At 40.4% G+C, this 23,514-nt stretch overlaps 2 long non-coding RNA genes across 8 annotated transcripts in view; both read right to left on the reverse strand.

Annotated features, from left to right (window-relative positions):
- Nucleotides 1-761, reverse strand: part of LOC120405723 — a 54,921-nt gene extending 54,160 nt beyond the window's left edge. For both annotated transcript variants that reach the window (XR_005598807.1, XR_005598808.1), the window contains exon 1: nt 551-761. This is a non-coding gene — a long non-coding RNA (uncharacterized LOC120405723). The remainder of the gene's footprint in view (nt 1-550) is intronic.
- A 5,265-nt stretch (nt 762-6,026) lies between these two features.
- Nucleotides 6,027-23,514, reverse strand: part of LOC120405722 — an 83,195-nt gene continuing 65,707 nt past the window's right edge. For all 6 annotated transcript variants that reach the window (XR_005598803.1, XR_005598804.1, XR_005598806.1 and 3 more), the window contains one exon: nt 6,027-6,483. This is a non-coding gene — a long non-coding RNA (uncharacterized LOC120405722). The remainder of the gene's footprint in view (nt 6,484-23,514) is intronic.

Below are 23,514 nucleotides of genomic sequence, written 5' to 3' on the forward strand. Positions count from 1 at the left end.
TGGTTGGAATGAAACTTGGCATAAAGTACATGTCCTGCCAACTAGCTAACTAGGGGAGGTTTAAAATCCAGAAAGTCCACAAACGTGGACTGTTACTTTCACTACTGGAAAGTGCCAAGGATTCCTGTCACAACCTGCTGTCTTAACAGTCACTGGTTTGTTATAATGGGATCCAACCATTGAATCCCACATGATTCTAAGCCCTCTGGGTCTTGGTAATAACTAGTTCTTGTTTCTAGTTCTGAGTCTCGCAGGTACATTCCCAGGTAAAACCCAGATCTAACACTGGCCTTGGATAGTGGGACCCTGCAGTCTGGCTGCCTAGACCCCAGAACCAGTGCCACAGCCCTTCTGAATCCACAGCTCATTAGATTGCTTGTGCTCCAGTTTTCCTAGTTAAACCCTTCAGGGATAATATGGCTGTAAAGCAAGGAAATGTGAGCTTAACTAAGGAATTTCTCTCACACAACCTTCATAAAAAGCACAAGGGAGGTAAAGATCTTTGGGAAATAACCACTCCTGAACATACTCCTCTTCCTTCTGATCTCACCTCCTTTACGCAAGCTTCCACATTTCGTCCAGGTGTTTAGGAGAAGCAAGGATCCTCCTGCCTCCACTTTCTTCTGCTGAGTCTTCTGTTTCACTGGTGAAAATGGCTTTCTTTGGCATGGAGAAGCACACCTTTTAAAAACAGTCTCTGCCTTTCTGGCTAATATGAAAAAACCTGCAGCCTTCCCAGCTATGCGCTGTGGGGTGGATTCCAGGCCCCCTTCTCCCCAAAAGACAGTGGCTCCTATTGGCAGAAACCCCTTAATTGAAGCAGGTGAGAGTCATTCAGTTGCTGATAGACCTTGAGTGCTTTATCACATCTTTCCAGACATAGCTTCCTCACTGCTCAAGTTCCTGCTACAAAATGGCTAATCTAATTCACAGCATATATTACACTTGTAACTGGTGCTCATAAAACCAAACAGCACTCATAACTGGACACAGACATTCACTAAACTGCCACAACCTCCTTGCAAGCTGCAGAATTGTGATTACATCCTGCAGGGCAGTGATGACTGGAAGGCTTTCTCTGCACCTTTCCCTTTCAGAGAACCATAATTTCAGCAATACATTAGTCTGTGAAATCTGATATACCAGGTATGTTCAGGGCCAAAGAACATAAGAACTCCTTCACTAACAAAACATTATATGGATCAAGTGAGACACTTACACCACAGTGACATAGGCAGTATGGCTCAAATCTATAAAGGTGCCTAACCAGCAGTCTTAGGCTCCTAAAAGCCACTTTTAGAGTCCACTGGCACCTATGTTTCTGCCCATGGGTCTGAGTACTGCTGTCTTACTCAAGGGATCTGGATGCCTGCCTAAGTCCCAGACTGATCCACAAACTAGTGGAAGATAGATGTCTGTCTGCCTCTCTCACATACGGGGTCCAATCCTATAGGCATGGGCAGAAGTTAGCTACCAGACTGAGTTTCATTCAAAATGGCTGGAGAAGGAGCCATTGCTGGGGATGTTTTAACTTTTAGCCCAGTGGTTGGAGGTAGGAGATCCAGGCTGAATTTCCTCCTCTGCTTGATGGGAAAAGAAAATTTGAACATGCCTCCTACTTCTCAGGAACATGCTTAACCACTGGGCTCAGGACATTCTGATATGGGGCACCCTCATTCTTGTGGTAAAGCTGTTCCATTGTGTATAAATATTTAAATAGCCATTGGCGAGGGGACACTGGGCCTCCCACCCCCAGGTGGGTGGCCTACCACTGGCTTTAGCATCACTCACTCTGTCTGGCCCAACATATCTTTTTGTAGGCCTTGGCAACTGAGAGATACAGAACAGATATAGAAGTATGATTTCTTTAGGAGTAGGGTTGTTATTTATTTATATTGACCTATTATAGAATTTTGGATAGTCAATGTATTTTATTAATGTATATTTAATTTTTCTGTAGAAGTGAATTGAGTCAAACAAGAATAAATAAAATCAATGAAGACTAGACTGATGTATTTTATGTCAGTACAGAATACCTTGTCTCTATTTTCACATTACTGTAGAAAGACCGGTTGAGTTTCTCCTAAATCAGAAATGAAATTTGATGTTGTTTCAGAGGCTGATATAAAGCAACCATGTAATGAACATTTCTGAACCACAAGTACTAATGTCATGGAATTAGATTGCCTTGCCTTATCAACAGAACTGTGGCTAGCCTGATTCATATAAATCGAATTGCAAAGACATCATAATTCTCTATTTCTTTTGACAAATTTCAATTTAACAATAAAGTGACTTTTTTTATTTCTTAGTTCAAAATCTGTAAAAACTATTCTTAGTTCTCTTCACCAGTAATAATAAGAAAAAACCTATCACCTGTTTTGGCTTTGTAAATATTTAAACATATCCAAGAATTAAATAATTTGAAGTAGGCTTATAAATATCAGTTATATATTTGTCTTAACATTATTTTCCACATGTCAGAGCAAGAACACATTTCGTGTTGCTCCTATCAACTATACTAATTGGAATACTTTAAAATACTAACATCACACTTTCTGAGCAGTCAGGAAGGTTTGGATTTAAGTTACTTATTTTCTTGTTGGGAGAGAAATAAATGAGTACACTCAGAATTTTGTCCAGATTATTTACAATATGTGCAGGCAAGTCATAAATTCTAGTTGTTATCAGTGTATGTCAAATATGTGGGTTTTTGTTTTTTCTTCCAATAGCATTTGCTGATTGCCAGGGAGGGTGCAAACCCAATCTGTTTGTATGCTTAAGAAATACACATTTTATTTTAACTTATATCTTCCCTGATGTCTAATTGTTCTGATAACTGCCAGGTTGGTAGTTCTTTGCCAATACCTTGCTGCTAGAATGGCTACAAATTTCTACATATTTAAAATTAAAAGTGACAATCTATTAATGGTATATTGGGGTTGATGAAAACAAATGACTGTTTCATTTTTCTCAATACTAGATGTATGTAGTTTAGAGGATCACCTGCTATACTAAACACTAGGTTGATTCCAGGATTCATTTTCATCTTGCTCCATTAAATAGCTGACGTTAGTTAAAGTCTATGAACTGCAACATAAGACAGAGTTTCAGTGGACTGGAACCAAGAAAAGTCCTCCCCTCTGGCTTCACAAATGTTACCCAGTTGCTCCTTAGAGGGTCCTGAGGCCTCTGTGACCAGGAGGATTCCCAGTAGTGTAGCTCCACTGGAGTCATGGTACCCAGGATGCAGGGGAATCCTAAAAAGGGCCAGAGCCAGTGGGGGTGGAGGGTGGCAACACAGGATCTCTGTGCAAATAGAGATGGGTTCCCACAGGTAACTGGGGCTTCTCCAGGTTTGGGGGTGGGCCATGAACTCTCATTCAGAGTCAGGCAGGCAAACCCTGATCCACCCAACAAGATAATGACCTGGGGAGCCTGCATGAGGTAAGCCCTCGTGAAAAATAAGATCCCATGGAGTTCCCTTCCATGGTTTCTGACATGTGAGGGGATGGTCTGGGCAGTCCAGTTCAGCAAAGCACTTAAGCTCATCCTTGTGTCTAACGTCAATGAGACTTATGCAAGTGCTTTGATGCCTTGCTGAAGGGAGTCCAGAAAGAGAGAGAGCAATGAAGGGGAAAAAAAATAGAACTAGAGATAATGTTTACTTGTGGATGTTATAGCTTAACATGTACCCATAACAATTTTTAAACATACTAAAAGGTATATAAGTACAGAGAGGGTTTTCATTTCAGAAAATCATTTTGTCAGAGGGCTTTATTTGTATTGACACTTAGATGAAGTGAAGAAGAGAGGCAGACTCACATTTGTAAAAACCTTATCATAGAATCATAGAATATCAGGGTTAGAAGGGACCTCAGGGAGGTCATCTAGTCCAACCGCCTGCTCAAAGCAGGGCCAATCCCCAACTAAATCATCCCAGCCAGGGCTTTGTCAAGCCTGGCCTTAAAAACTTTTAAGGAAGGAGATTCCACCACCTTCCTAGGTAACCCATTCCAGTGCTTCACCACCCTCCTCGTGAAAACGTTTTTCCTAATATCCAATCTAAACCTCCCCCACTGCAATTTGAGACCATTACTCCTTGTCTGCCATCTGGTACCACTGAGAACAGTCTAGATCCATCCTCTTTGGAACCCCCTTTCAGGTAGTTGAAAGCAACTATCAAATCCCCCCTCATTCTTCTCTTCTGCAGATTAAATGATCCCAGTTCCTTCAGCCTCTCCTCATAAGTCATGTGCTCCAGACCCCCAATCATTTTTGTTGCCCTCCACTGGACTCTTCCCAATTTTTCCACATCCTTCTTGCAGTGTGGGGCTGTCATAAACAGATAGTTAAGGGTTAATGCCTCTTTTACCTGTAAAGGGTTAAGAAGTTCACCTAGCCTAGCTGACACCTGACCAGAGGAACCAATGGGGGAACAAGATGTTTCAAAAGGAAGGAGGGAAGTTTCCTTTGTTTAGTTAGTTTCAGGGCTGGTCTACACTACGGGGGAAAATCGATCTAAGATACGCAACTTCAGCTACGTGAATAACGTAGCTGAAGTCGAAGTATCTTATATCGAATTACCTACCGTCCTCACAGCGCGGGATCGATGTCCGCGGCTCCCCATGTCGACTCCGCTACCGCTGTTCGGGTTGGTGGAGTTCCGGAGTCGATAGGAGCGCGTTCAGGGATCGATATATCGCGTCTAGATGAGACGCAATATATCGATCCCCGAGAAATCGATTGCTACCCGCCGATACGGCGGGTAGTGAAGACGTACCCTCAGTTTCAGCGGGAGTGAAAAAGATCAAGGAACCAACCTCTTATCAGAGTAGTGAGTTTTAGAAAGGAATAAATAGGTATATGTTTATTTTCTTGTGTGACTTGTCTTGGTGCCATTAAGGGAATTATCAAATTGGGTATTCTTGTGTGTATTATGATTTTTGCCCAGCGGAACATCCTGTGTTTTCAATCTATTGTCTGTGAGATTAGCTGATATGCTGTTCCCCAGAGGTTTCTTTGTTTCTTTCTTTTACCTTTCTTTTCTTTAATTAAAACCCTTCTTTTAAGAACCTGATTGATTTTTCCCTGTTTTTTTAGATCCAAGGGAATAGGATCTGGACTCACCAGGGAATTGGTGGAGGAGTCTCTCAAGGCTACCAAGGGAGGGGAAGGTTTTAGGGGAAAAGGGAGTGATACAGGTACTCAGAAATTCTGGATGGTGACAGCGAGACCAGATCTAAGCTGGTAATTAAGCTTAGAAGTGTCCATACAGGTCCCCACATCTGTACCCTAAAGTTCAGAGTGGGGGTGAGACCTATGACAGGGGCTCATAACTGGACACCAAGGCCTCACCAATGCTGAATAGAGGGGAATGATCACGTCCCTCGATCTGCTGGCAATGCTCCTACATATACAGCCCAAAATGCTGTTAGCCTTCTTGGCAACAAGGGCACACTGTTGACTCATATCCAGCTTCTTGTCCACTGTAACCCCTAGCTCCTTTTCTGCAGAACTGCTGCCTAGCCATTCGGTCCCTAGTCTGTAGCAGTGCATGGAATTCTTCCATCCTAAGGGCAGGACTCTGTCAACCTCATCAGATTTCTTTTGGCCCAATCCTCTAATTTGTCTAGGTTCCTCTGTATCCTATCCTTGCCCTCCAGCGTATCAACCACTCCTCCCAGGTTAGTGTCATCTGCATAGTTGCTGAGGGTGCAATCCATGCCATCCTCCAGATCATTAATGAAGATATTGAACAAAACCGGCCCCATGTTTCTTTCATGTCAAATCATATTTCCTAAGCTTGTTGCATCTGATATTTCTGATGCATGTTTTTACTGACTATATGGGATGGGAAGGGTATCTTTTGTAATACAGTGCTTTCCCAGTTCTCTATTTTCTTAATAACAGGTGATATAAACAATACTGCAGCACGTGTCAAGTAGTGAGATCCATTTATAACACAATATGGATGACAACAGAAATATTACTTATTTTAAATGTTTTTTTAATATAGGGCAAAAAGAAACATCACTAAATTGCTCTGTACTATAATAAGCTCAAACAAAGCATATCTGAGAATGACCACAAGTTACAGAAATACAAGTACATCATATCAAACATGAACACTAACATAGAAAACAAAATAGTTTCTCAGCAAGAAAACTAATCTGTGGACAATTATGGTAGTATTAATATGAATAAGTTATGTCAACAGAATAGATAAGGATATTTAAACTTGGATTTTATTTATTATTACTATTAGCATCCATCACCATGGTACGTGTACTCACTTCTCATAGCTACAATTGGGTCACTAAATTCCATAGAAGAATGAATCACCATGCTTTCTTCAATTTTTGCTGGACATTGATGGAATCTGAAACTAGAGATGTCTGGATCAGCTGAAAAGGAGACAGAGCTGGGTATCATCCTGACCACACTGTAACTTATTGTGTCTCATGATCTTCCTCACAGACTCTAAAAACAGATGTTAAACAAGTGATGTGACATCATTGAGCTTTGTGGGACCTCCTATATTACATATATGAATGAAAGGTTTCAAGGAAAAGCACAAACCCACCACGACCCTCAAGGAGGAAAAAAAATATTCCATACACCTGACAGATCTATCTATACTAGAAATTATGTTAGTAACACTGTGTGATAGTGTTGAAAGCCACCAAAAGATCAAAGCTGTTTGGCCTTTGTTTCCTTAAAGGGATCAATGATCATTGGGATAAGTGCCAGTTCCATGCCATGATTTTAGCTGAGACCTAACCAGATAAGATACAAGAGAGTGAGGAAGGCAGAAAGTTGCTGCATTTGGTCTGCCACTACACAGTCTCAGTTCTCTTTCCTAGAAATATGAAATTATACTCCAGCAAAACAGTAGACCAAGATATTGGTGTTCCAACATTTCTTCAGCAGAGGTTGATGGCAGCTTGCCCTCTCAGAGGGAGGCACTAGTGATCTTTTCAATTGAGAACAGAGGCATTCCCTCCTTATATGCTTTCACCAGCTTGCAAAGGCCCAAGTGGAGCTCATATGTAGCTGACCATACTGCTTGCAAAGTTGCTGGGCCCCCGTTAATGGATTGGAGATGACAGTCCTTCCCCTGCTGGTATGGATTACAAAGGAAGGATGACTGGCACTGGATAAGCTATTGCTGAATAGTTCCCAGATTTGTTACTTAAATTTGTGGCCTAGTTAACCACATTCCTGTTGTCTTGTCTCCCTTCCTGTGGTGTCTGAGGAAATAAGCCTTTTTAGAATAAAATCATTATTTAAACTAATTAATCAGTTGCCATTCATTCAGTGACTTAGGTGCTAATACTGGGGAATGTAACATTTTCTCTGTATTATTGCAAATACAGAGACAAGAGTCAGTGTTTTTTCTTTCTATATCTTTTCAGTAGCACAAAACCAAGTTATTTTCTCTTATCACCTTCTTCTTGTTTTGTCTGTAAAAGGAATTAAAAGACTAGTTTACCAAAATAATATTTTTTTACAAATAGCATCACTTTCTGTACTTCAGACTCCACCATCTGAGGGAATTGAATTTGTTTCCTTCATGGAGTCTTTGCAATGTTAGAGAGAGGGGACACCTCTTAAGGAGGAAAACCAAAACCAAACCACCACATTCATTATCCAGAATGAAATGCCTAATAAAAAATTAAGTAAAATAGGAACAATGTCTAGCTGTGGTAAATCCCTAAAAACATAAGCTCAGTTTTTGGTTTCCATTTGTCTCAGGGCTCGTCTACACTAGAAGCACTATAGTGACGCAGCTGCACTGATGCAGCTGTAGCGCAACAGGAGAGAGTTCTACTGTTGACAAAATAAATCCACCTTCATGAGAGGCAGTAGCTATGTCAGCTGGAGAAGGTCTCCTGTCAACATAGCACATTCCACACCAGCACTTAGGTCGGTGTAACTTAAGTCACTTGGGTGGGGGGTGGCTTATTCACACCTCTGAGCGACATAAGCTATACCGAAGTAAGTGGTAATGTAGACCTGGCCTCAGTCTCTGGCTGGTAACATCTGTTCTGAAAACACTTGGAGATAATTATAATATTTTCAGAATCTGACAAAGCTATGGCTGTTCAGGGTGGCTTTATCTCACAGACGCTTAGTCTCTGGAATGCTGGAACGTACCACTGTGATCACCTAGTCTGACACAGGCCATAGAATTCCTCCAAAGTGATTCCTAGAGCATATATTCTTAGAAAAACACCCTATCTTGATTTTAAAAATTGTCAGTGATGGAGATAAGTTGTTCCTTTGGTTAATCACCCTCACTGTTAAAAGTTTACACCTTATTTCCAGTCTGACTTTGTCAAGCTTCAACTTCCAGGCATTGACAAATGCTACCTTTCTCTGCTAAATTAATGAGCCCATTAAATATTTGTTCCCCCTGTAGATAATTTTTTTTAATCTTATGATCAGGAATGACTACAAAACATAGAACATGTTACACTCATTCAAGCCCAATCCAATTTAAATGTGTCTGGCTGTCAATTTATGGAAACAAGTGTATACCATCCATGAGTAGCATTCTCTGGTTGATGAGACAGATTAAAATTTGGCAACCATTCCCTAAGCACAGAGTGTGCTACAGGCTAGAGATGAGGTAGAAATTTAGCCATAGACTTTTCCCTCTCCACACTGGGCAGCCAGCAGGTGGTACAACAGCTGCATACTTGGCTCCTACAGCCATAATGCCTACATGAGATCCTCCAGCAGCTTTTGCTGGGAAAGTGCACCTTCACGTCATCCTTTGTCATACACAGTAGTTTAAAGCCACCGTTGTGTTATTAAGATTACAGGTTTCTAAGCTTGGTCACATTCACGCCAACTTGCACACATGTAAACTAAGTGCTGTGGGAACTAGAAAAAAGGTTTGAAAACCCCACTTTAAGATTTGGAGATTGTGTGTACAGAAAGGGTGAGAACATCCAAGACTCATATTCATAGAAAACAGGTCAGGGACATGCCCCCAGCTTTAAAATGCACCTAATTCTCCCCCACCTTGATTTTAAAACTACAAAGGCTGAACAGCCCAGAGAGAGAGGTGGCTTACCAGCAGCACATTGGTAGCTGTGTGCTCAACCACTAGGAATTATATCAGGCAGCAAGTTAGAGTTGCCAGCCCTCCAGGATTGTCCTGGAGTCCCCAGGAATTAAAGATTAATCTTTAATTAAAGGTTGTGTCACGTAATGAAGCCTCCAGGAAAAAGTGCAACCAAAATTGGCAACCCTACAGCGGATTAAATGATGCAAGCTCTCAATGAAGCAAAGATGGTGTTTGAGTGACAGAAAACAGTTATTTGGAGTGCGGGGAGGCAGCAGAAAACATGAGGGGGGTGAATTCTGCAGTGAGTCACAAACTGCAATAGCATGGAAAGAAACTCCACACTGATTTCTGTGATGAAATATGAACTGCATTAAGAATAGCAATATGGTGTTAACAAAACCCCCTGCACCAAAAAACAAACAAAATCTGAACAAACAAGTAGACTGTAAGTTTCCTGTGTTTGATTCATTGCATAAAGTCATTTAAAATGCAATAATTGGGGAAAAATCCAATAACTGCTGATCCCAAAGAAGGGATTTTTTTTTAATCCTCTTTTGGGGCTGAGGATGTGCCTTCCTTAGCCAGCCATTGAGATGGGTTAAAGTGTCACTTAATCTCTGAGTACTTCAAGAACACATTTCCACCTCACCTTCCTACAATAATTATTTTAAAGTGTTTCTATAGTGAAAATTGTGAGATTTGAAGGAAGAGTACTCAAGAGTCCAACAGTAAATTAGAAAAAAAATCCAAAAAATGTCAATTTTACTGATCTTAACTGTACCTGCGAGACAGGCTGGAGAGAGAATAGTCTGGTTCATTGCAAGATTCCATCCACACAACTCAACTCTGATACACAGATTGGCTTAATCTGTTATCAGTGAAACATGGGACTATAATGCTTCTATCAAAGGAAACTCATACTAGTTGATCATGGATTATGAGCCTGGAACATATACCCAGAGACCTCTGATAGCTGATTAACTTTAGTGCATTTCCATAGGAAGTATTGGTCGACTCCCTTCTCTTCACAGGAGAGCCTCTGACAGCAGCAGAGAGGTTTTTACCACTTACAGTCAGAGTGGTCACAACTTTTCACATATAGGAGTTTTTTTCCCTATCCAAAAAAAATTCCTTTTCCCCTAAATGAAAATGAAAGGTTTTGAAAAAAAGACACAAGTTCTGATTTTTTTGAAAAAAAATGTCTGAAACAATAATAGAAATTTCTACAATAATTTAATCAAAGACTTTGAGATCATTTTCTAAATCAAGATAATTTTTGATTTATCAAAACCCTGCTCTTTAATAAGATTTTTTTTGTAAATGAAGTGCTGATTTTGATAATTTCAGCTATTGTGAAAATATAATCCATTTCAAAATCATTTTGAAAATCATTTTCCTATTTTTTTTAAAAAAAACCTCTATTTACTGTACATGAATAGCAAGCTAACACATATTTCCCTGGAAGTCTGTGGATCAGTCTCATCAGTTCAGTTATTTTTCTATGTCAAATGGAGAAGTGTTTAGGGCTTTTGGGTTGTTTTTATTGGTTAGCTTTTTTCAGAGGTCGACATCGTTACAAATTCACTGCTTGACATATCACATTATGAAGTGTCGTGCTTTAGTGTATAACATCAGCTTGTATAAATCACACATGCCTACTTTACATGCCTAACATGATGTGTCACACTAGACAGTAACAGCTGGAACATTCACAGTAGCTGAAAGAAGTCATTGTTTGCAGATGAAAATCTTATTAAAGAGCAGGGTTTTGATAAATTAAAATAATTTTAGCTAGACCCAATCCATGTATAAGCATATAGCAAATTCTGACAGGAACACCACTTAGGTGTTATTTCCGCAGTACAGTACCTGTTTTTTCTGTTGCCTTGTGCTCCCCAAATGTTATAAGCATCTCCCACGGCTACTTTAGCACAATCTACATACTGAAAAGTGGCTTTTTACTGTTCATAGAATTCATTGACATTCAATTATTTTGGTGACAACTACCATTGCTATGAAGCAGCAAAGAATCCTGTGGCACCTTATAGACTAACAGGATTCTTTGATGCTTCTACAGAACCAGACTAACACGGCTACCTCTCTGATACTTGATACCATTGCTATGGATCAGGATCATTGAGTGTTTGGCTTGAAAAAGCTTGCTTTCATGGAGAAGAGAACATCCCCCCACCTCCCCAATTTGCAGATTCAAAGAAGTATTTTAGGATTCTTTTTTTGCTCATAATTCAAAACTGATTTCATTTCTAAGTGACATTTGCAAGCCATTAAGTCATATCTGTATTATGGATTGATCACTCAAGATTTGGAATTAATAGGTGAATGTTTGCAGAAGCTTATATATGTGTGTTTATATATCCACTATTATACACATACCCATGGCCCTTGGATTTGTCTGTGCTACTCCAATAAGTCAATTTTAAAATAAAGATGATTTACTATCAGTCCTCCCAGCCCTAGCATTCTGGGCTTTGATGTTTGGTTACTGGTCTCAGCTGATCTAATAGCACTTGGAGGTGGTCAATGACATTAGAATTACAAATGTATCACTAATGCAGAGGTTGGAATGTGTTCACCCAAACCGGAAAACATTACTTTTCTAAATGATGACAAAACAGTTCTTTAATCAGATCTGGTGAGCAGTTTTAGAGATTTATGTTTATCCATTATGTGATGAGTAACCAGAACAGTGCGAATTAACCCAAGCATACCTCTACTATAGATCAGTGTTTAGGGCACTCACCTGGAAGTGGGGACAACTGGGTTTAAGTCCGTGATCAACAGCAGGATTTGAAAGAGGGTTTCCTACATCCCAGGTGAGTGCCCCAAAAACTGGAATAAACCTTATAAATGGGATACCACAATCACCTCTCCTCCCGTGCTGGTGTGTGACTCTAGCTAGAAATTAAAGCAAGATGTTTCCTAACGTTGAAACAATTTGTTTTGACATTTCTGAAATTCACATGAATTCACTAATTGTTTTATCTGAATAAATAGAGTTATGCAACAATTCTTATGGAACACAAGGCACCAGAGATATTCCACAAAATAGTTAAGTAGTCATGGCCAGATGTGGGGGTAGGATTATCTGATTTGTATTTATATCACTTAGCTGTTAAATTAGGATTTTTAATAAAGTGGTTCTGTCCCAGCAACTCTTCTCAATGTGACTTGAGATTGAAGATTAATTAGTTAAGCCCTTTGGCTCTCTGCACTTCCACTTTTAAAACAATTGTCTGCACCTTTAAGGAAAAAAACCCACAGTGTTTACCTGCTCTTATAGAAGCATAGGACTGGAAGGGATCTCAAGAGGTCATCTAGTCTAGTCCCCTGCACTCATCCCTGGCAGGTGTTCGTCTAACCTGCTCTTAAAAATCTCCAATGATGAAGATTGCACAGCCTCAGTAGGCACTTTATTCCAGTGCTTAATCACCCTGACAGTTAGGACATTTTTCCTAATGTCCAACCTTAACCTAAACCTGCAGCATGAGAGGTTTGACATTGGTGTGTTCTTACCCCTTCAACTCTCATTCCAGAGTGGCATGGAAGAATCCCAATTTAAATTTGTAAATAGCTTGAAACTCAAGTCCGCCTGGCTAACCAAGGCTAACCCTAACCATACAAGTTATTATTGAATTGACAGCTTTAGCCTCCTTCACATATCTTTTTGATAGCTACCAACAGAGCAAGGTCCTGTTTACCATAAGCTTCAACTCAAAATTATAAAAGAGTGGGGAATTGTTGGCAGCTACAAATACGCCACTTGAAGTGCATCTTAAAAAAGAACACACAATGTGTTTGGCTGGCATGCCACATGTATGTGGCTGAACTCCTCGATTTATCCTATACTATATGACTATATCATAAAAGAAAAATGGGAGGAGGAGCAAAACATCTCAATTTCCACCAACAGGTGGAATAGTATCTGGCAGAACATCCAGTTCTCTGTTTTTGCATTTCTTTCAGAACAAAGTTGTTGGACTCCTGAGCAACTGCATAAAGCTGTACTTGCCCCACATAGTAAATGTTGGAGATAACAGCTCCAATGCAAATGTGCCTCATATAATCTTTGATTGAGAAAGTATATCCATATTTTGGAAGGAAGTGTGTGGTGCTCTCAGGCTTTCTGAGTTTCCCCTACATCAAGCCTCTGCGTATTGGGCATTCTAGAAGAAGATCTACCCTGTTTAAGTAATGCCAAGAAATGGAGTGTTGCGGCACTTATAGGGGCTGAAAGAAGCATTTTACAAAAATGGAAATCTGCTATTTCCCCTCCCCACTTCTTTAGTTTGACTAACTGAGCTAACCAACACCACCCTCATGGGAAAAACTGACATTGCTCTATAGAGGCAGAAGATCTAATTTTAAAGACTTTCATGAGAGCATTACAAGCTGAGTACAGATATATTAGGCTCGGGTGTTTCTTTTTTTTTAGAGTGGGTGCGGTGTTTGAGCATTATAAGAAATTCCCTAATGAGTATTTAGCAGTTACTGTTAATGTTAAATCCATACACCTTTGTTTTATCATTTGTATTTGACTATGTCCATATGGATATGTTAAAACTTTGAAAGATAAAATGTAAGAGAACTAGGGAAAAAATGTTTCCATTTATCCAAATCTACAATTTTACAAAAAAATCTGGCCAAAAATATTACCCAGTTCTAGTCATAACTGTCAGATATGCATATTTGAGACAATGAAGCATAAGCATGTACTTTAGAGCACTCAAATAGCACTAGATGATGGGTACAGATGCAATTTTCATAATATATGCCATCATATGCCAGCAATACCCTTCGCTATGTACATTGGCCAAACTGGACAATCCTTACATAAAAGGATATTAGGAATGGCAATATACAAAAACCTATAGGAGAACACTTCAACCTCCCTGGACTCACAATAGCAGATCTAATGGTAGCCATCCTGCAGCAAAAAAACTTCAGGACCAAACTTCAAAGAGAAACTGCTGAACTAAAGTTCATTTGCAAATTTGATACCATCAACTCAGGATTAAACAAAGACTGTGAATGGCTAGCCAACTACAAAAGCAGTTTCTCCTCCCTTGGTGTTCACACCTCAACTGCTAGAAGAGGGCCTCATCCTCTCTGATTGAACTAACCTCATTATCTCTAAGACTGATTCTTGCCTGCATATTTATACCTGCCTCTGTAAATTTCCACTATATGCGTCTGACGAAGTGGGTGTTCACCCACAAAAGCTTATGCTCCAATATGTCTGTTACTCTATAAGGTGCCACAGGACTTTTTGTTGCTTTGTAAAGAAAGTCTTTCTATTGACTGCAATGGGAGTTGAATCAGCCACAAGATCGGAAGAAAAAAAAATCATGATCACACTGTCACATCAAATGCACTGTGTTAGAATATATTTTCTCTCTCCCCCAGTATATTAGTGTTTTTCATAGAGTGAAGACATATACACAATTATGCAATGATGATATCCCTGTAATCAACTGCATTTATCATGCATTTTTGATCACCTCTCCCAAACTCTGTTTACTATCCATCCTTTGTTTTACTGGAAACAGAAGACACCTACTGAAGACACCTGAAATAAAAGGTTCTACCGCTGCAGCTTTATTTATGGAGGAGAGCTCCGATAGGTAGGATTTTTCAGAGGTCTTGGTTAATATTTTTCCTCACCTCCAAGATCTAGAGAGTTGTACTCCTGATTCTGGTTGCCTTTTATGGGGAATGGTATGAAAAATATTGACAGTGAGCTCTTTTGAAATGCAGGCAAACACATTAAAAATAGATTTTTCTGCAAAATATGTGGCATGAACAGAATACAATAGCAGGGTCATTAGCATTTATTAGCTCTTTTTGAAGAGGATGTGCATCCTTGACTTTATAACTGGAATAACAGAGTCCTCCCAAGTTCACCCTCAAAGACTGGCTTTGAATTAAACAGACTGTGGTACCTGACAAAAATTAAAAAAAAAAAGAGAGAAACCTTAGTGATGCAACAATTAACATAAAATATATTTTTTTGTTTAGCAGGTCCTGATCCTGCAAATGATGATTGATGGGCGATCCCTTAATTTGAGGATGATCTCTACCATGGATTTAGATTAGTCCTGAGATGGCTCAGGAGTCTGATCCTGGAACCACAACTCCTCCCGCAGAAGGTAAAGACATTTCATGGCAGCCAGCTGCCTGCTGGGAGAAAGTTCTTTCTTTTTCCTTCCTTCCTCCTCTCTTCAGCTTCGAGGGCAAGGCGCTTCTCTCCGAAGCGAGCCACTGCCTGATGGAGGATATGGTGCCACTGGGGTCAGTGATGCCCACATCAGTTAGATCCTGCAAATACTCATGCACGTGCTGTACTTCTAGCAGATGAATAGTCTCAAATGATGTCAATAAAATGACTTGGTCCAAAGGCTATGAGGACTAGAGTCTTGTAGGTGAAGGATGCTACACAATTCTTTCTTTCCCCCCATCTTCTGCATCAGAAAGGGTAAGGAAAGGTCTGCAAACAAAACAACTAGTATTACTCTGTACAAACATGAAGCCAGGGTCCTTATTTGAGACTCTCACAGCCTCAAATAAGGCTGGTGACACGTGCTGGGTGGGCAGAGAGGCAGAAGGATACAACCAATTACTGTGGATGGGGATGGATTTTAGCATGATGGATATTGCATCACACCCCATTGTATAGTCCATAATGTATACATACACAAATACATACTGTATTGTGCGGACAGGAGAATACACCCTTCAAGATTAAAGTAACTTAGTAGATGAAAAATGTTGAGCAAAAAAGCCATTTAAACAGTGCTATTTACAAATTATTGTTATGTAAAAGTTAATATGTTACAAGAGTTAAAGTGATATTGCCTGGCTATATGAAGGGTTTATATTGCACTGGACTGCTGAAAGTTGGAATGTTTAGACCAAGTGTCCACTTTGAAAGGAGACACCAGCTTCTCTTCAAAGTTAGTTTTAAATTAATATTTGCAAAATAAGTTTCATACATGGTTGTGGCTTATTGAGAAGCCTGTTTGGCAGTCTTACAGAAGTCAAGGAACAAGGCCCCAATTCAGCGGAACATTTAAGAATGTGCTAAAATCCATCCCCATCCACAGTAATTGGTTGTATCCTTCTGCCTCTCTGCTCACCCAGCACGTGTCACCAGCCTTATTTGAGGCTGTGAGAGTCTCAAATAAGGACCCTGGCTTCATGTTTGTACAGAGTAATACTAGTTGTTTTGTTTGCAGACCTTTCCTTACCCTTTCTGATGCAGAAGATGGGGGGAAAGAAAGAATTGTGTAGCATCCTTCACCTACAAGACTCTAGTCCTCATAGCCTTTGGACCAAGTCATTTTATTGACATCATTTGAGACTATTCATCTGCTAGAAGTACAGCACGTGCATGAGTATTTGCAGGATCTAAATGATGTGGGCATCACTGACCCCAGTGGCACCATATCCTCCATCAGGCAGTGGCTCACTTCGGAGAGAAGCGCCTTGCCCTCGAAGCTGAAGAGAGAAGGAAAGAAGGAAAAAGAAAGAACTTTCTTCCAGCAGGCAGCTGGCTGCCATGAAATGTCTGTACCTTCTGCGGGAGGAGTTGTGGTTCCAGGATCAGACTCCTGAGCCATCTCAGGACCAATCTAAATCCATGGTAGAGATCATCCTCAAATTAAGGGATCGCCTATCAATCATCATTTGCAGGATCAGGACCTGCTAAACAAAAAATTATATTTTATGTTAATTGTTGCGTCACTAAGGTTTCTCTCCTTTTTTAAAATTTTTTGTCAGATACCACAGTCTGTTTAATTCAAAGCCAGTGCTATACTAACTGATAATGATTGACAGTCTTGATAAAAAACAGGTAGGGAAATGCTTGGGAACTGTGATTAATATACTTAGAATGTTAAGAGAATTAACTAAATTACTGTACCACTGACTGTTTTTGCAAAAAATTGAGAACTGGAGAATCAGAAAACCAGAAACCAAATAAAAATCAAATTTGTTTTACTCTATACGAGCTAGATCCCAAACACACTGAAATCAATGGGAGCCTTTTTATTGATCCAACAGGCTTTCAGTCAGACCCCTAATGGTTTTCCAAATTGCTTGATCATCTTTTCTTGCATAGATTGTATATTATACATTGCATTTTTGACAAAACACACTTCCATGGAAAAGGAGTTTTATATGACTATTACTCATTCCTATGTAGTGCATACTTATTCAGATGTATGCAATATGTTCAGAAGTAACCACTTAAGCACAGTTAAATGAGGATATATGTGCATTCTGGTCTTGTATTTCTACTGGCAGGTTATTAAACGTTGTTATTATGGTCTTATGCTTACCTTGCACTTCTCCATGGCATACTCCAAGATCTTAATAAATATAATAAACAATAACTATTCAGTGATAAACATGCAACAGCCTTTGCAAAGCAGGTCCTTTTCAGGAAAGTTTAGAAAAATTAGATTGTATACTATAAATACCAGTGGCCAAATCTCATCTGTACTCTGTAAGGACTACATTTTTGGATACTGCTAAAATACATTTTTAAAACTAGGGTAAAATTTTCAAATAAGGACCCCTGATTTTGCACGTGAACTTCTACATGAACAATGAGTATATGCACACACACACACAGAGAAAATGTAAACATTCTAAAAACATGTACAAACAGGGCCACCCAGAGGATTCAGGGGGCCTGGGGTCTTCGGCGGCAGGGGTCCCCTGCCACCGAATTGCCACCGAAGAGCCAGCACTTCAGCGGCGGGTCCCAGTGCAGAAGGACCCCCCGCCACGGGTCTTTGGGGCACTTCGGCAGTGGGTCCTGGAGCAGAAGGACTCCCCGCCACAGAATTGCCACCAAAGACCCAGAGCAGAAGAAGCTCCGGGGGCCCAGGCCCCGTGAGAGTTTTCCGGGGCCCCCGGAGCAAGTGAAGGACCCCGCTCCAGGGCCCCTGAAAAACTCTCTTGGGAGACCTTGCAGGGCCTGGGGCAAATTGCCCCACTTGCCCGCCCCCTCTGGGCAGCCCTGTGTACAAAGTATAGTGCTTGCAGAAATGCATAAGCTAAATTATTACCCAGTCCTGCGGACACATACCATAATAATTGTACTTCAGTTCAGTGGGACTATTCATTCAAGTGTTTGCAACACTCCTCCCACCTCCTCCAATGAAGCAAGATAATAGTAGACCCAGTCAAAGAAGCCAAACACTTTACTTTACAACAGAGTATCTCCCTTTAATTAAGCCTTCTGAATGGAGCACTTGTAGGTTCCTACTTCAGAACCCAAATAAGATTTTAAAGCCCCAAAACAAACTTCTCTTAGTTCCAGCAGTAGATCCGTCGGTTGAAAAACCTCAGGCTTGTCTGCTGTATCAAGAGTTCAGCAGCCTTTTCCCTGTTTGCTCACAGTAGCACAGGTCTCTCCACCTGGAAAATATTCACCGTTTAGGCTCCCTTCCTCTGTAGTTTCCATTCTCTTCAGGAGCATTTCCACCTGAGCTCTCCTAAGCCTTTTATTAGGCCCAGGAGTCCCTTACTTAATTAACTGCCCTCTTGCATTTAGCTGTGACACTCCAAGTACCTTTCCCAGCCCTGAAGAAGAGCTCTGTGTGGCTTGTATCCCTCAACAACAGAAGTTTGTCCAATAACAGATATTATCTCACCCACCTTGTTTGTTTCTCCCAGCAAGGACCTGTCCTGCAGGTGGTTGGGTTGGCTCATTCCCTTCAGTGGACCCTGTCACAAGTGGGCTGGGCAGCTGACTCCCTTAAAGGGACACGGGGGGGTGGAGTGACCTTTATCTTTACAGAGACTATAGACTGAGCAGACTTGAATGCAGTGGGTGAGGGAACCATGAGGAAACCAGTTTATAACTCCCTGATCATAAAATCATAGAAGATTAGGGTTGGAAGAGATCTCAGGAGGTCATCTAGTCCATTCCCCTGCTCAAAGCAGGACCAACACCAACTAAACCATCCTAGCCAGGGCTTTGTCAAGCTGGGCCTTAAAAATCTCTAAGGATGGAGATTCCACCACCTCCCTAGGGAACCCATTCCAGTGCTTCACCATCCTCCGAGTGAAATAGTGTTTCCTAATATCCAACCTAGACCTCCCCCACTGCAACTTGAGACAATTGCTTCTTGTTCTGTCATCTGCCACCACTGAGAATAGCCTAGCTCCATCTTCTTTGGAACCCCCCCTTCAGGTAGTTGAAGGCTGCTATCAAATCCCCCCTCACTCTTCTCTTCTGCAGACTAAACAAGCCCAGTTCTTTCAGCCTCTCCTAATCTTGCATCCCCAAAGGCAAGTTAGAACTGCAAGAAAACAGATATCTTAAACACCAGGGGAAGTTCAGAAGTAGCAGAACTCTTCCCGCCCCCCTCAACCCTGTTCTGCTCCCTGCTTCCTTTACATCAGGGTGTGGGTATTGTAGCTGTGAAGGAGGAAAGTGGATACAGAAACAACCAGACACTCTGGATATATACTTTTTTCTCTACAATTTCCCACTGATCCAGCTCCATTGGTGGTGGCAGCAACACTGGGATTGCTAAAATAGATGAGTGGAAGTGCCACTATATTTTCACCACTGTGTCATCTAGACCTGCTGTGAGCATGGATGGATGACATAGTTAATGCTATCAAGCTCCTGAAACACTGTCTACTTTAGCATTCCTACTATTGCTACCTATGCTGGAAATGAAATCATAGTAACAGGCGTGGGACATTGTAGTTAATAAATGTTGTGACTATAGCATAAGGGTCCAGACTGAGGCCTTTTTGAAAATGTGGTCTCTGTTATCAGTTACAGGCACTGACTACTGTTGCCTCTGTGTAAAATGCATTTCTACATGCAGTAATTAGTGCAGAGGTTGCTGCTGCTGCTGCAGCCAGCACAAATGCAGATTTCAATAGATAGGTGCTGCAGGCAATGCAAATGCAAGAGACATATGTATGCTTAAGAGAGGGCAGAGATACTTAGGCTCTTTGTCAGCTCATTGCAACAACCCCATACTGCTGTTATTGGAGAGTCTGATTATCTCAGAACGCAGATGTGTGGTGTGGGGCCCAGGACTTGTGCTTCATTTTTCATTGTGTACAGTTAATTTTTAGTCTGTTAAAAACCTGGTCTATGAGCACACTTTTCGCCTCAATACCAACAGTTCATTATACCTGTCATGTCAGTGACAAACCAGTTGCATGCTGCAGATGGGTATTCTACTATGCTAACCATGCCCAGGCTTTTGTGGGGAAGAAGAAAAAATTGTTCCAAGACGGACAACACTACATGAATGGTAAGTTTTCTGAAAGCATTTCCCTTGTCTTGTTCATTTGAAATCAATTGTTTGTTATCCTGTTCACATCTGTAATTCCCTGAGACCATTATTCCAGCTATCATGTCAATGAGAAGTGTTATAGTCATGAGAGATTTCTAAGGTGACCACGGAGAACTGGACAGTTTCCTATGCAGCTGCTTTCTGTAAAGTTTTATGAATGAACCCAATAATAACCACTCATTGTTAGGGGAGAGGTAGTAAGTGTGGCCTGGAAAAGTCATATCTGATAATACTTAAAAGTGGAGAGAAAAGTTAAAAAAATAAATATTACTGATTCTGCTGCATTAGCAGAGAAATAAAGAAAACTCAATCTGAAATCAAGGACACGTTGGCTGTGAGTTTCGTGGCAGACAAAAGGGATTCACGTTGCCTTTGTAGATATTCATAGACTTTCATTGTTCATTCATTTCTGTTTTGCCTGTTCAAATGGCTCCCTCCCCAAAAGTATTAAAATTCATATTGTTCAATCACTTGTGTAACCCTAAGAACTCCTTAATGCCAACTGGCCAGAAAAACTCTAAGGTGCCACAAGTACTCCTGTTCTTCTCACCACAACTAGCACACCATTTTCATGGTATTTATCTATCACATGACAGGCAAAAATCTTAAATGAAAGCCAGGATCACACTGATCATTAATATCATTGTGAAATATGTTACTCCTGGAAGAATTGTGGACCAAAAAATTAAAAATTCTGCAAAATATTTTAAAATTCTGCATATTTTATTTGTCAAAATAACACACTATAATCACATCAGTTTCAATTATTTTGGTACTTTATTTCAGAATACCTGTCGGCAAGTACGCCTGCAAAAAAGATTCCCCTAAGAGTAGAGATTTAAAGAAACCCCTATGGCAACCCAGTTCCAGTTGGAGGGTACTGGAGAGGGCTGCGTGCCCCCCCCCCCCGACCGAGACACATGCCCCTTCTCCTCAGAGCCCAGCCATCAGCCCCTCAGACAAGTGCCTCCCCAACCCCCAAGTCTAGCTGCAGGCTCTGCTCTGTGCAGCTTTGGCCCACCGGGGGACACAGTGCAGCCCTTGACTGCTTCACCCTTTGTCAGAGCTGGGTCTCCCATCCTGAACTCTAAAAGAGTTGAGAAATTGGTATGGAATTCCCAGTCCCAGGAACCGGTGCTATGCAGTTAGGGATGCCAGGAGTAGCAACAGCCATGAACCTTTTCACAAGAAAATTGACTTTAAATGACTAAATTCATGTGATGATCATTCCGGTGTTTCACTGTATTAAAATATTCTAAGTAAATTAAAAAATTAAACTAAATCAGAAAAATGCAAAACTGTAATGGTTGATTTGAAAGTGGAAATTTTTAAGTTATTTGTTTTAAATACTCTAGATCAGACAGAGTGACAGACTCAAAGATCTCAATCTGTTTATTTTAACAAAGAGAAGGGTAAGAGGTGACTTGATTACAGTCTATAAATACTATATGGGGAACAAATGTTTAATAATGGGCTCTTCAATTTAGCAGAGAAACATTTAACACAAGCCAATGACTAGAAATTGAAGATAGACAAATTCAGACTGGAAATAAAGGTATACATTTGTTAACAGTGTGAGTAATTTACTGGAACAATTTACCAAGGGTCCTGCATTCTCCATCACTAACAATTTTTAACTCAAGTTTGGATGTTTATCAATACAAACATGCTCTAGGAATTATTTGGGGCTGGTTCTATGGCCTGTGTTACACAGGAGGTCAGACTAGATGATGACAATCATCCCTTCTAGCCTTGGAATCCATGAATCTATGACACGCCAGTGGCATTCTGAGGGAAGTACTTCAGCAGCTCAAATAGATGCTAGCACAGCTCCCTACCTAAATTTGTGCTCTTTAAAGTGTTTTTATTGATCCTAGTACCTGATAGAAAAACATTCTTGTAATTCCCTGGGTTCTGTATATGATGAAAATAATGATGGCTACTGTTTACAGTAGTAGCTGGAGCTCAGTTGTGTCAAGCAGTGTACAAAACACATAGGAAGATCATTCTTGCCCTGAAGCATTTACATTCTGAAGAGACATGTCAGGCAAAGAAAGTTTTATTATTCCCATTTTACAGATAGTGGTCTGAGACAAGGAGTGATTAAGTGATTTGCCCAATATTATACAGGAAGTCAGTGGTAGGGCCAGGAATTGAAGCCAGTTATCCCGAATCTCAGATGAATGCCTTAACCTTAATCTTAATCTAGATCTAGATTAATCTTCTTGTCAGTTAACAAAAACAAATCCATTTCAAGATCCCAAAAAAGTCACTTTAAAAATCATCTGATTTTTCCCTCCCCTTCTCACTCTGTACACACTCAAGCACATTGTTAAAAACAGAAACAAACACTTATAATTTATAGATGTGATGTGCTGGCAAGCCTATGGTATTTTCCATCTTTATAACATTGCCCTAGTGCTTCCTAATAAGTATATAGATATGAATTGGTATTAGGGTGAACTATAGTGTTTCCTTGCATGACATAAAAAGCCTGCCAAGTCCCAGACTATAAGAAGAACAGATATTTATTGTTCCCTTCACAGTGATATGCACTTGCCTCTGAAAACAAAATGATGACAGGACACATCACGTTGCTTTGAGTTACATATACATAGCCTCACATAATCTCTTAGACTAGATTTTTTTTCAGGCACTGGTGCAGCTATGTATAGTGTTCTTGAGTACTTGCAAATACGCCACTACTGGCACATCTCTAATGCAAGGACTATCCATTACAGAACACAGATTAAGGGGAAGAATGCATAATTTATTTAATAGCAGATCAAGACCATTAACACAATAAACACTTGAACAGGCAATTTTAGGAACGTTTCCGGCCTTGGGCTACTGATAAGGTGCCAATGCTATCACTACAAATGCTAAAACAAGAACAAAATAATTTTTAAATGACTGAAGGTGATTATGCTCTCTAAACAATTAACCCTTTGTAATTTAAAAGGAATGAGGGCTCAGTACCTGCCATGTTGTGGAATACACAGATTAACTGCTGTGTGTGTGCAGGGAAATAACGAATGACACTGCTACAATACAACGTCACACATCTTCAAAATCTGTATGCAC

Source organism: Mauremys reevesii, linkage group 5, assembly GCF_016161935.1.
Source record: "Mauremys reevesii isolate NIE-2019 linkage group 5, ASM1616193v1, whole genome shotgun sequence".
In the NCBI taxonomy this organism is placed as follows: domain Eukaryota; kingdom Metazoa; phylum Chordata; order Testudines; family Geoemydidae; genus Mauremys; species Mauremys reevesii.